Source organism: Mustela lutreola, chromosome 3, assembly GCF_030435805.1.
Source record: "Mustela lutreola isolate mMusLut2 chromosome 3, mMusLut2.pri, whole genome shotgun sequence".
Lineage (NCBI taxonomy): Eukaryota > Metazoa > Chordata > Mammalia > Carnivora > Mustelidae > Mustela > Mustela lutreola.
Window position 1 is genome coordinate 112,060,251 of NC_081292.1, and position 13,529 is coordinate 112,073,779.

The 13,529-nt window shown below is 36.0% G+C and overlaps 1 pseudogene; it reads right to left on the reverse strand.

The window, feature by feature from the left end:
* Positions 1-1,822: 1,822 nt before the first annotated feature.
* LOC131827905 (nucleophosmin-like) lies at positions 1,823-12,753 on the reverse strand (annotated as a pseudogene).
* Between the last annotated feature and the right edge of the window lie 776 nt (positions 12,754-13,529).

A 13,529-nucleotide genomic window follows, 5' to 3' on the forward strand; every position in this document is an offset into this window, starting at 1 on the left:
ACACACATGGAGGTGATCAGCCTCCTTGATAATCAATTAATGCAATTAATTAAATTAATACTTAATTAAATAAGTGCAAGTAATTAATTAAAGCTTTTTCATATATCAAACTTGAAAATATTCCAGAGATGATTTATGAAGTGTTTTTCCACTTTTTTTTGCAGAAGGTCTAATCACAACCTCTTTGGAGAACAATTTAGTCATATCTAGCCAAACTGAAGTTTGCAACTTCCAAACTGCCTCCAGGACTTTATCATATATGTATATTACCCATGTATTAACACAATGTGTGTGTCTACATATGTAATAGTGTGTGCATATACACAGATATTTATATGTTTGTGTAAATACATATAAAACATATATATATATATAAACACACACACGTATACATGCACATACACTGCTGCAGTGTTCACAAAAGCTGACAGTGAGAGAAGATTGATTTAGTCTTCTTTGACTCATCCATACCACGGAATATTATATAAAAATAAGAGATGAGATGGATCTCTCTGCATTTGAGAGAAAGATAACACACGGCATATTTGTTAGTTTGAAACACATTCTACAGAACAGGATGCACAGTATGATCTTATTTATGCTTTAATTAATATTTACATATGTTTCCCTTGATATACAGCTATTTGAAACTTCAGTACAGATGGGAATTTTTCTTTAAAAAAAGACACATACTGCTTTTGGAAAGGAGTTAGCTAGCTACATAGATTAAAAAGTGTTTCTTGGGCGCCTGGGTGGCTCAGAGGGTTAAGCCTCTGCCTTCGGCTCAGGTCATGATCTCAGGGTCCTGGGATCGAGTCCCGCATCGGGCTCTCTGCTCAGCGGGGAGCCTGCTTCCTCCTCTCTCTCTCTCTGCCTGCCACTCTACCTGCTTGTGATCTCTGTCTGTCAAATAAATAAATAAAATCTTTAAAAATAAATAAATAAATAAATAAAAAGTGTTTCTTAACTTATCCCCCTAAATACAGTCTAAATGGACTGTCATTCTCAAAAGATTACAATATACTAATACACATTATACATTTCAACATATATTGCACAGTCCATAAGGCGTCTCTAGGGGCTTTAATACCTTACATCAGATTATGTGAACATCAGTTTTTGTTGCGGAAGTCACTGACCATAGTAGTGAACTGGATGATTGGACAGGATGTGTATGGACCCAGTGAAAAAAAATTTATTGAATGAAATTTGGATAGCATCTATATTTTTTCTTTCTTCCTAACCACCTTTTTTTCTCTTTTCTTTTGTCTCTCTTCCAATATTTATTGCACACCTACTATAAAAGTCAATCATATGAAATAATTAACTGTTTTTGATGTGTAACAAAATCTATGCCTTGTGATTCAATCTCATAAATTTTAGGCAATCTCCATTATACTCCTATATGGTGAACAACATTATTACCCCATCTCTATCTCCCTTTTTCTTGCTCTCTCTCTCTCACACACACACACACACCATGGAACAAGTTACTTTAAACTTCATTTATTTTCTTTTACTTTATTAAAATACTAAGTTTATTTAATATGTATATTTTTGTCTCCCTACCATTTCCGTTTGTTTGACCAGCACTGTGATGATGGCATTCCATATGTATCTAAAACCAAGCAAAGACAAAATTCCATTTTTATAAACTAAACAGACATTTGGACGACATATTTTGGCAATGGGACCTAGACAATATTTATCAGACATGGTAGGGAGAGTTCACACTCTGCATTATAAAAAGGACATCAATATATCAACTGTTACAGAAATGAAATAAGATGGAAAATTGTAAAAACTACCTAAAATATTTCCTTTAAGAGACTTCCTTAACTGCCAGCAATATTGAATAAGCTCCCAGGCCAGTCATCCAGAAGCAACTCTTCACATAGTTGATGAAGTTGGCTTCCAAGTTAGGAAGAGAGCCACCTTTTTTTCTCTATTTGTTTGCATTTTTGTTTTTATGTATTCTGCATAACTAGATTCTTTTGCTGTGTTAGGAGTTTTTTGCTGTTTTTTTGAAGGATTCTTCGCCTTTGGGTCTTAGTGCTAACGGTTTTGAGTCTTTTCCACTCTGGTTTGATTTTTGTGCATTTTTTTTACTGGAGTATTATACTTACATTTATTTTTTAAAGATTTTATTTTTATTTATTTGATAAAGAACGAGAGAGCACACACAAGCAGGGCTGGAGTGGGGGGAGGGCAGAGGGAGAGGGAGGAACAGGCTTCCCTCTGAGCATGGAGCTGGGCACAGGCCTCCCTCCCAGGACCCTGAGATCATGACTGGAGCCCAAGGTAGACACTTAACCCACTGAGCCACCCAAGCGCACCACACTTACACTGATCTACTGAAGCTTTTCCTTTGCTTCCTCCTCATCAAAATCATCATCATCATTATTTTCATCATCCTCATCTTTATCAGCTGCAAGGGTTTTTTGTTTGTTTGTTTGTTTGTTTGTTTGTTTTTCCCTGTGGAAACTTGCTGCCGCTTCCAAGAGCAGATCACTTTCCAAGCATACTTAGGGGCTTCACACAACTTTGGATCTCTGTCTACAAGCACTCAGTGCTGTCCACTAATAGGCACAGACCCTGAACCCACTTAACCATGAGACCACAGGTGGTGGTATTTCAAAGCCCTGAGGGAAGCCACCAGCTGTATGGACATTTTCAAATCTGCCAGTGGGATGTAACTGGACTGCCTTCATGATTTAATGCATCTGCTGCAACAATGTGCAATTCAGCCTTCGCACAAACCCCAAACATGATTGTTTTTAAAGAACACGGGTGTTCCTTTTCATCATTACCCACTTTAAAGTGATGATCTTTGTTGGCTTTGAAGTTCAAAACAGTTCTTGGGGCTGCAAGCCCAAGACCGAGGTGCCAATACGGTCGAGTGAGGGTCCTCCTCCAGGGTACAGATTTTCACTGTATCCCCACATGGTGGAAGAAGCTTCCACCTCAAGGAAGGTAAATTTCTTGTGTAACAATATACAACCAAACAGTGCGAGAGCCCACATTAGAACAGGCAGCCTGACACCAGATTACAAATACCGTATCTAATATTGTTTGTCTATTTCATGAGTAGTTTGTATTTCTTTGTATTATTGCAGATTATCACTATTTTCAAAAAATCAATCACTCATTCTTCATTCATTGCTCATTTCTTGAAAGCTTCCTAGTGGGCTGCTAGTAAGTGTTTAACAATCTGCTCTCTGAAGAAAAGTCTTCTCCCTGTCCAATTCTATGCTTAAATACTCCCACCATGCCTGAGGTCAAGCTACTAATGCAACACCAGGCTGTCCAATTCCTGAAAAATCTAACAATCACCTCTCACACATCAACATGAATGAGACCCAGCACACACGGATCGCTTTCCATATACCGATATGTTCCATACACCACTTTGATGCGCAGGATAGAAAAACAAAAACAGTGATTTCTGCCTCTGGATAATCCAGGATCTAATAAAAGAAAATGATAATCAACAACAAAAATGATAACTTCTGGAAAAATTTTGAACATTTTAGGCATTTTAAAGTCTATCTCATCTTTTAGATGACTATTTATAATACTATTGCTAGCTGAAAGTTACTTTAATCCCTCTCAAAACCATAATATAGGTAATTAAAATTAGCCAGAAAAAAAAAAACAACCTTGTAAATCAAATCTACTTCAAAGCCCTTTATTCATTTCACTTGCAGTGAACAAAAATTCCTTAATGTTATTTCACCTTGTATATCCTCCCTAATGTGACTCTCACTAGTTCTATAATGAATTAGAACAGAAGTAAATAGTAGTAACTATCCATGTTTCATGTGATAATTACTATAATCACACCATCATCATTCTCTGTATTGATGTATTTTTCTACAACACATCAAGAAAATTACTTACTTCTAAGATGATGTATGACTTGCAGCAACAATTCAGACAGGTATTATGATGACAGGTAATAGGATAAACACAATTTTCCCTTGAAATAGAGATGCCACGTGTTCTGTATGTTGGCATGTGTAGATTTTGTGCTTAAAGACACTCTTCAAGTTTTGCAGACATTAAATGGGAGGTTTAGGGCAAACCTAATGACACTGACAAAGGGGGATGCTTTAACACAGGGTTTCTCCCTGGAACACTCTATGTTCTTCATAATTTTTTAAAAAATGGACCTTTTAATGTGAGAAAGCCTGTTTCATGTGCTAAAAATGTTGATGGCTTAAAGGCAGCCTAAGTGACAAATTACTAAATAATTTTAAGATTGATTGATTGATCTGGAGAGAATGTGTGAGGGGGGTTGGAGGGAGATAGGGAGAGAGACAGTCTCCAGCAGACTCCATGCTGAGCAGAGAGAAGTATGTGGGGTTCCATCCCAGGACCCTGAGATCTCGTTCTGAGCCAAAGCCAAGGTTCAGTCATACAACCGACTGAGCCACCCAGGTGCCCGTAAATATTTCATTTTAAGTATTTCAACTAAACAGTTCTTTTGTGTCAGTAGTAAGCAGAAGCAAGAAAGGATTTTATAAAATCTCTCATGTGAAAATTGCTGTCCATTATTATAATGCCAACAACTCAACACTGAATCTGACACTCTGTAATATGAGAGAGACAAAGTTTCTGTAGAAAGATGCAGCTCATTTGTTGGTATAAAACCATCCTCTCACCCACAATACCGAAGTCCCCTTTAGCAACAACATATTTATTACCCGGCTGCTAGAAATATATATGTACACCAATTACTACAGGCTGAACAACTGGTCTTAAAAATGTATTACTGGTATTTAAAAATAACACAAATTCTGCTGGCCTATATATTTATTTAAAAGTACGATGGTCATCAGAACAGTTTTTGATATTGTTTTTGTCTCAAGGACAGTTATTAGGAATCCAGCTGTCACACTGGAATCTATAAAGTTTTCAGTATTATAAATTATTCTGAATTTTTAAAATGGCAATCATTGAGGTGATTAGTAGGAAAATTAGGACCAGAAAATGAGTGCAAACTTGACATTTTTTTCAACAAACATGTTTCGAGTTATTTACTCCATTTTAAATCACACTAAGTGGATGTTTAAATATAGGGAATAAGATGTGACCTTGTCCTAGACAGAACCTCATACAATACAGAAAATAAACAAGCATGTATAAGAGAACATGGTGATGATTCATTACATGCAGCTACAAGTTGAGATAAAAACATGGGGGAGAGAATAAGTAATAAAAGGCATGACTTTTGAAACTTGAAACATAATACAATTTCTATCAGAGAAGAGTGGGAATGGTTATTCAATACAGAAATAAGAAGTCAGCCAATATTCTCCCTGCAATTAAAGGCTCTGGTTTTCAGTTCTGGGACACAGATTGATAGTTGAGCATTTCTGTGATGGGTCATATTCTTTCAATCTTCTTTTTAAGTAAATGCATGTAAGTTGAATTTTTTTAATATTTATTTGAGAAAGAGGGAGACAGCATGAGCAGAGAGGAGAGGAAGAGGGAGAGGGAGAAGCAGACTCCTCGCTGAGCAGGGAACCAGATGTGAGGCTCAATTCCAGGACCCTGGGATCATTACCTGAACTGAACGCAGATGCTTAACTGACTAAATCATCCAGGCACCCTGAATGTTTTGTATAACTTACTCAATTGCATTAAAACAAGAAGCTTCTATTCTAATGACATATTATTCACTTTTACACACATGAAAAAAACCTATGCTCTATAGCAAAATACATTAGCTCTGCCCATACCCACAGTGAGTGGTGGGAATCATGAGCGAGCATCACACTTTGTTGAGTTTGGGTTTAATTTTGAAGTATTTAACTCACATTGTTATTCCAATGATATCCAACAACTACAAAAGCATGAAGGATATTTTAAGAACATATATGAAGAACGTAATTAGTAGGGAAATGAAAGCTGAGATAATTAAATTGGAAAGTAGTGAAATTAACAAATATTTTACGTATGTATCAGATACATCATTTGTGAGTGGCAGTAACTCAGAAGGACTGGTGGTGACTCACATACAAGTTAACCACATGTCCTAGTTTGGGACAGGTCCAATTTACATGAGTTGTCTTTCTGACTTGGCATGTGTTCCAGAATTTTCATTTTTTAACAATGCTATTATTTTTTTAAATAGTTGAATTCAATGATCTGGTATAGGTTTGGGAGTTCTCCACTTCATACTGAGTTTCTCCTGTGATCTCTCTTAGCACAACAGGGATTTAGGTTGGTGGAACAGAGTTCTCACTTTAACTGGCGGTTAAGTTTAAAGACAAACATCAATACATTTCTTCTTTTCCCAACACTTTTCAAATGCAACATAGCCTTAACTTAACTCTTTAAGGCATAGATGCTGGGCTCTTGCTGATAAAATGAAGCACACTCAGAAATACTTCAAATCTCTGTGGAGTGGGTAGAAGAATTTGATGCTGTCCCGTAAGGATCCACTTGCAGCACCATCTAACTTCACCATGGTCATAGCCAGTCCCAAGTTCACTTGAACTTCCTGAGAAGTTCAAGCCACCAAGATATCGGTCTGCAAGGCTGTGGAAAATGTAGGAAATATTGGAAGTGCATATGTAAAATTTGAGTGGGGAATAGAAAGAAGCCAAGAAGTCCTGCCTTAGCAAATGAGAGAGTATTCTGTCTGTTGCCATAATGGTTGTTTCCTTGTTTTGCAGCATAAAATTATAATTTGTTTTATTTTTTATTTCATAATAAACCATTTAGGAGAAACAAATAAAAAGACACATATTTAATGAAAATTTAATGATGATATTTCTGCTTCTCAAGAAAGTTGATATTGTAACTTTCACAAAATGTCATCATTCACTATCCACCATAGGAATTATAACAGTATCACTGATAATATTTAAATTGGAGAACTCAAATCTACTTAAAAAGCACCTCCATGGCCTTCAAATGTTATAGTGAACTTAAGATGACTCTACTGGAAAATAAGGATTTAATACATGCAGCAACAAAGGATGTATTTATATAACATTCTATGCAATGTGACTTTTTAATTAGATCAAATTACTATTCTTCTACATTAATGTTGATCACTTTTAATTCCAACTTTTCATGTGCAAGAATAAAATATAAAGTGATAACTGTTAATTTATTGGCTTTAATAACAGAAGAACTCTGGAAACAGTTTAAATGATTCTAGTTTTATACCAATGCTGTTAGACTCATCAACCAGTTAATCCCTATAGTGGTTCCATTTTTTTTTTCTTTCAATTCATGGAATTAAAATATAGATTTAAAAATTTTATTAGGTTTGTATTAGGGTTTTTTAGAGAAACAGAATAAAAAAGAATGAATATATGTATTCATATATATTCATAAATATCTATTCATCTATCAATCTATGTATATATAGAGAGAGAGATTTTAAGAAACTCACAATTAGGAGTTCAGCATATGTGGAAAAAAGTACATTCTCATTAAAAAATATTATGGTCTACAAAGATAGTTGATTGAATATGTCAACAATCTCAAATTTATTAACAAGAAAATGCAACTTTGGAAATTACATCTGATTTCTTATTTTTATGAAAAATAATTTAAATAATTCCATATCACAAATGAATATGCACTCTTCAGAAATATACTATCAATGTAGTATGAAATGGATACAAATAAGAATTTGATCAAAGTATGAAAATGTGCACTAAGATTGAACTCTGAATGCTATTCTTTTACTATCCAGATAATATAAAGCAGGATTTTTTTTGCTTTAATAAAATGCATATGCTACTTTTTTATTTTTGAAAGAATTTTATTTCTGAAAATAGGTTTTGAAATATAATTATCATATAGATCTACAAAAGCAATAAATCCATTGTGTTGGTCAATAAATAAATACTAAAAATTATGGAATTTAATTATTTTAATACCCTTTTTACTTTTATAAATGATCCTATTTGGTTGATAAATTATATATCCACATACTGGGTGAATATTTCTACCTCTAAACTAAAAATTATTAGTGCCAGACTATGCTAAATGATAAAATACATTTTTTAACAAAGAAAAATGTCCAAGTTTTACTTCCAGCATTGTTAATTATATCCAATGTCTTATTAGCATGCTGATAATTCAGGAAAAGTTTAGAAATTAATTTCAGAATAATAAGCACAAGGACTGAATTGTTGCTTGAACTTTCACTAACCATAAATATATTTTTATTGGTATTCTTAATAATAGTTCTTAATTTTTGTGAAAAGATATTATGTCAGGGACTTGAAGTGATTTACCTACTTTTACTCTAGTAATCCCATAAAGTATATACTACCTTTTTTAATAAAGACATATTATTTTAGAGAGAGTGCGCACATGGGAGAGAGCAAGCAGGGGGAGGGGCAGAGAGAAAGGGGGAGGGAGAAAATCTCAAGCAGAGTCCCTGCTGAGGGGGGAGACCTATACAGGGCTTGATATCTTGACTCTGAGATCATAACCTGATCCAAAATCAAGAGTCTGATGCCTAATTGACTGAGCCACCCAAGCATTCAAGTAGGCTTTTATCCACTTTTAGAGATAAAGAAAATAAGAGGCAAGCAATTCCAAGGTCACAAGCATGGGAACTTGTGATGCAGCCCAGATGTGCATTCTCTTTAGTGTTCCTTGGAAATAACAGAGTGATGAGCATGAATGAAGGGTTTCTTTTGCCAATGTTAGAAGAATACAAGATGGCAAATACTACGTAAGTCCTCAAACAGGAGAAAACTGTGCATAGCTTTAAAACTTCGTGGGACCAGCAGGCTTAACCTACTCCTTATCACTTTGAAAGAACTTTAACCTTAACACGTCTTTTGAGAACCAGCTCTACCTCTGAGTGCAAGTGTCTCTATAATACTGTTCAGTTTTCAGGTATGATTCCATGTGGGATGGAAAGAATTTTGAGGTGGTTTTTCCTCTGCTACCTAGACATATCTGACCTGGAAGGCTAACAAAATTCCCATGTGGGGAAAACAAGCTCATGGCCAGCATTCTGTGTTAGAATGCTGAATTCTCACCGGACCACCTCCCATTGGGTGAAAGTAATGTTTCGTTCCCTCAAACCTCAAAAAGCCACTGGTTACAGGACACCAAAGAAAATCAGTGTATACCTATTGAATATTTTTAAAAGTCACAACATTTTTCGATAAGTATTTTTTCCCAAGTTTTAGCATGTAGAACATCCTTTGGCGAAGCCATCAGAATGGTTCAGATTTGTACTTACCCACTTCTACAAGGCACTCCTGATTAAACTTAGATTGCATTCTTATTAACACTCGTACAATTGAGTCTTTTGTAAAAACGTACATTTCTATTTGCACTCTTCTTTTCTGAAGTCTTATCTCCTCTCTAGCAGCATTTACTCAATATCCCCTGAGCACTCTTTGAGCAATAATAGTACACAGAATGGGATTTGCCAAGCATGAATATTCCATAAGGATTGCAAGGATTCTGTAGTTCACTGACTCCATTGTCTTTGAAGGCAAATTTCAGCATTAACACTGAGTTCTGTTCTTTCTTTGCAGAGCTAAGCAACAGTACTAACCACATACTTTGATGGTAATTTACTTTCACTGAGGAATTATCATCATATAGGCTTAAAGTTGCCTTACTCACTGGCATTTGTTCCTTCCCTAAACTCTCAAAATATATTGAAAGAAGGAGCCTATACTTCAAGTTATATCAACTAGAAAGATGTCAACAAGATAAAGAGAAAACTAATTCATGGATAACTTTAATTTAAAAATAAGACAATAACTGTAGTTTGGATTGGGATGTAGTTGAACATAAGGATTAGATTTTATTTGCCTTTGTATCTCAGTATATAACACAACATCTGGTTTGTTGAAAGAAGAAAACATGGGACGCCTGGGTGGCTCAGTTGGTTGGGCAGCTGCCTTCGGCTCAGGTCATGATCCCAGCATCCTGAGATCGAGTCCCACATCGGGCTCCTTGCTCAGCGGGGAGCCTGCTTCTCCCTCTGCCTCTGCCTGCCATTCTGTCTGCCTGTGCTCACTCTCTCCCCATCTCTCTCTCTGATAAATAAATAAAATCTTAAAAAAAAAAAAAGAAGAAGAAAACATGGATGGTCAAAGTGTGCTCATCGGGCCAAATACAGCCATCCCTTATTTTACACAGTCCCTGAACACGCTCATGCTCAGGTACTTACATAATGTCTGTGGCTACTTTCATGCTACAAAGACCTCCTGGCCTACGAAGCTAAAACAAATGATTATCTGGCTCTTTATAAAAAGATGTTTTCTAATGCCTGCATAAGAGAATGCTTGAAAAATGAAAAAAAAATCACTACTCATCTTTTCCATGAGCGTAATTTTATATAGTTACAATGAAAACATATGGGGTGCCTGGGTGGCTCTGCCTTCAAGCTCAGGTCATGTTCCCAAAATCCTAGGATCAAGCCCCACATCAGGCTCCCCACTCAGCAGAGACCCTACTTCTCCCTCTCCCTCTGCTCTTCCCCTTGTTTGTGTTTTCCCACACTCTCACCATCAAATAAATAAATATAATCTTTAAAAACAGACAGAAAAATGAAAGCATATGCAAAATTCAGTATTTGGCTTTTCCTGCTTTTTACACTTGTAATCTGCTCACTGGAATGCTTATATAAATAGAATATTAATTATATATTCATTTATTCTTTCATACACTTGTAAAAAAATGTTAAGTGCCTAATATGTGTCTACCATTAGGCTATGCAATGGAGAGAGAAACACAAATGAGATAGATCTTATATAGATAAAGTGTTCGGTGATGAGTTAGATTCTAAATCCTGAACATAAGTCTCACCAACTTGTATTATATTTAAACTAAAATTCAATATCATACAGCCTACAAAAACTGGTTTAGTTTAAATTTAAATGTAATACGGGTTCTGACATGATCAACTGTATATTAACAAGCTTCAATTATGTTCAAGCTTAGTGATATGTAGCATCGGATGGACAGCCAGAACCATGAGTCTACTATTTTCATGGGGCTGCTAAGGCAAAAATAAGTCTCTTAGACTCCACATCTGCCCCCAAGTTTAAAAATATATTACTGAATGAACAGAGTGCAATAACTGATGTGAGTGAGGGCAGTTGCACCCCATTGCCTCTCCAGGGCATGGGTCTGTTCAAGTCCATTGGAATAAGCACATGTTCTTGCGATCACAAAGCTTCTATTTCTAGGAATTGCAGCACTCTAAGAATGCCAGTGACCCTAGTATCTATACAGATTCCAAACTGTTTCCCCTAATCGGATGATAGGAAAAATTTTCTGTCAGGCTGTCATGCACAAGTTTAGTCCTGGCATTCCAAAAGAGAGCTGCCTTTTTTTCTTTGACAGATGTGAAGAAGCCACGGGTCACTTCTACCTTTGCTCAGAAACAAGGAAGTGGCAACAGAGACAGCATTTTGCATCTGGGGAAGAGTCTTGTATTATGTATCTCTTGTAGCAGTTGTGGGAAGCATCACAAGAAAAGAAAAATGATGAGGAAGAAAAAGCATACAGGAAAAGAATAAGTTCATCTCCCTTTTGGCTGAGGTCATGCATGAGTGAAGAGAAGGAAGAACAGGGGTGTAGAGAGGCTACCCTTGGATCAGGCTGTTAAGTGGAAGCTCCTGAAAGACCCATTGTCTTATCTCAAATAGTATGACACCCATTTCCTTAACTTTGTGCTGGTTTCTCTGGTCAGCGGCGCCTACTCATAAGGCTACGTCCAACAGGGCAAAGTATGCAGCAACAGTGACACACACTACTCAGCTTACATTTTCTCTTGTTATGAAATATACACTTAGGAATTTATGGGAAGCCTACACTATGTCAGGAGAATCCAGACCCCCTCTGTAACATCCATAGCATCCTTTGTCTGCCCTAAGCTATATTCTTTTTCATGCCCCTGACTGTGGCTGGGACTACCAATGCTGCCAATAAGATGACCATTCCCTACTCAGTTATACCCTTGAGTCTCTCAAAGTTGTTATGACCCTTCTGTTAGCTCTACATTTACCCACGTGCATCTTCAGTGAGAAGGAAGAAAAGGAGTTTAGAATTTCACTTCCATGTGCTGCCTGAGATACGCAGATCAGCTCTGAAAGAGCCAGCTGTGAGTGCAAAAAATATAGATAATCAAAATTCAATTTAACATTCTCTCGGTTGGCTAACCACAACAAGAATCTCAAACTTGGTACTCTAAGTTTAAAATAATCAAACTTCAAGATTCAACTGTAGAATTTTATTTAATTGCTCCCTGGGATGTGTGCAGATGATACACACTTATGCTTCTTCCCCCAGATTGCCTCTCTTACCTATCTTTAAACTCTCATTAATAATAACAACTATGATTTATCAAGAGCTTATTATGTTAAGGATACTATTCTAAGGGTTTTACATGTATTAACTCAGTCCTCAGAGGACGGTCCTCTCATCATTCCCATTCTACCTTTTATGGCATGTAATTTACAGAGAGATTAAGTCAACTGCTCAAGGTCACACAGCTAGTAAGTAGCAGGGCTGTGTAAATCCAGGTAGGGTAATTCTGGAGAGCCTAAGCTTTTAATGATTAAGCTCCTTTGTTAACCCCTGGGCTCATTATACAGCAGGAATCTTCATTACTGTGTCATTATTTCATTGAGAAGCAATGTTTTCATGGTGTTGCTGGAACACACGTAGCAAAAATCTTACCGCTGTCCACATTTTCATAAAGTACCATGATACTGTGGAGCAACCAAATGCCAGTGAGTCCATCGTGAGTTATAAATGCCCTATATCTCTCTTGTACTTTCATTGTATCAGACAAAGATTGATTTGCACTATATTTGGGCAGCAGAATAAAATAGATATATAAAAGGATCATTAATACATATGCCCCAATTTGTGGAGTAATTGTCATATGTCTTATGTACATGTATTATCATATCTCAAGCAAGACAAATTTGCTATGGGAAATTCCATTTACCTTATTTCTGCCTCCATTTACCTTAAAATTGTCAGTAATATATCTCTCAGTATAGCATCTGATCTAAAGAGAAAGCAAAAACAAGCAACACTTGTTCTTTTCAGAGTCCCTAGTAGTTAATCATATTCTGATGCAAATCTACTGGAGAATTTTTAAATGCCAAGTCAAGCATGACTGGACATCAAAGATTATAAACCTTTGTGGGAAATCCATATTAACATGGAAGAGTGGAAGTCATTCATATTATTTTAGCATTCTAGAACACTCATCTGACTTAAAGAATTTTTTTTTCTTTGAAAGGAAAGATGAATGGGCATATATCACTTTGGGCAGAATTCTCCAGAAACTATAACCTACAAGTACTGCATTTATCTGAAACTCTCTATTTTATTTTAAAGGTCGTGGCTGTATAATTCTGACTTCAGCAAGCAGAAATATTTTTCAAAAATGTGGCCTAATTTTATTGTTCATCTTTAAATATTCATTTCATATTTGATAGGCTAGAAATTTGAAATTCAAATGACCGCCTTTCCCTTTGTTCTTAGCAAAATCATCTAAGAGTAAG